Here is a 1,794-nt window from a genome sequence, read left to right on the forward strand (position 1 = left end):
TACAATTTTCAAATGAAATATCTCACTTTTCTTTTTTTTTTTTCTAAATCATACCGTAAAATATTTTTATAATTTAAAATTTTTGATAGTTTTACTACGATTTTTTTTTCCGGCAAATCTTTTATTTTTTTTATTTTTATTTTTGAAAATAAAAAAAAAAAAGTTGCAAACAAAAAATACTTTTTACTACTAATTAAAATGATCAATTAATTTTTGAGAAAAAAAATTAAGAAAAAAAACAAATTAAACAATTTGACATATTATTTATTTAATGATTTATTATTATTTGTTCATATTTTATCATTTCAAAAAATTCTCCGTTTTTTTTCTTTTAATTTTTATTTTTCTATTTTTATTATTGTACTGATAATTATGGGGGGGAAAAAAAAGGAAATAATACGTAAACAACCAATTATTAAATTCATACAGTTTTTTTCTTTTTCTTTTTAACTGATAAAAAAAAAGTATTACTAATTTTACAAACATTACCATAATATTATTATCAACAGTTTTTTTTTTCTGTTTTGATAAATGAAGAAATCTTTCACCTATTTCTTCTTCGTTTTTTTTTGTCATCATAAATTAGAGCTAGATTAGTTGACAATTTCAGCATTTCAAATAAATAAATATTTGATTAATTATCATTTCTTTTTTCATTTTAAATAATAAATTTGTAGTCGGTTATCATTTTTTTTTTCATTTTAGATAATAAATATGCAATTAATTATCAGTCTTTTTTCACTTCAACTAATGAATACGTAATCAATTGTCATTTCTTTTTTCATTTTAAATAATAAATTCGTAATTGATTATCATTTTCTTTTCATTTTAGATAATAAATATGCAAATAATTATCATTTTTTTTCATTTCTAATAATAATTATGTTTTTTCATTTCAGATAACAAGTATGCAATCAAATTATGATACATAAATTTTCAATTAAATGTAAAATAACGTAAAGAAATGGGAAATTTCAAATATTCAATTATTTTTATTAATTTCTTTACATTTGTTTAATTGGATGAAATTTGAGGAATGGAAAAATTCATTCTATTTCATTTCTTATCTAAACAATTCCCATTGGAAAAAGACAAAAACAAAGAAAAAAAAGAACGGGATTTCGAATCAGAGAGGATTCTGAATCAGCAAAGATTCTGAATCATCCAAAAAATTTTCCACATTTTTTAAATCAGTATTTATGCTAATTTTTTTTGCTTCTTAAAGATTTTTTTTTTTTTAGTCAAGGAATGCATTTTTACATTCCATTTTTGCTTGATTGAATGAATGGAAAATTCAAGCTTTACCGTATTAGCATTAGCAGTTCATAGCAATTTATACCTTGTTAAAAAGCAAAAAACGAGAAGCAAACGGACAAGAAAAAAAAAAGAAACGATACTAAAATCTTTTCCGCTTTTTCTTTTTTTTTTCATTAACAAATTGCGCCATCATGAAATGATAGCATCAAAAAAAGAAAAAATAAATGAATAAAATCTATTTTTGCATTACCAAATTGTATCATCTATTTCAGTTGAATCTCCTAAAATGTCATCAATTAATTAATTGATTAATTAATTAACTAGAAGGCGGATAATTTCGAAGTTTCATCAATTCTTTGATAATGTTAATATTTAAATTAAATTATTTAAATGGAAAAAAATTTAGTTTAGTAAGAAATGAAAAGATTAGCTAAAGAAATGCATGAAAGCTAATATATGCATATGCAAAGAAGATAACTTTTTTTTTTCTTTTCTTTTTGCTTTTTTCTTTTTCGTAAATCTGAAGATTTTCATTTT

This window comes from Loa loa (genome assembly GCF_000183805.2).
Source record: "Loa loa unplaced genomic scaffold supercont3.208, whole genome shotgun sequence".
NCBI classification, from domain to species: Eukaryota; Metazoa; Nematoda; class Chromadorea; order Rhabditida; family Onchocercidae; genus Loa; species Loa loa.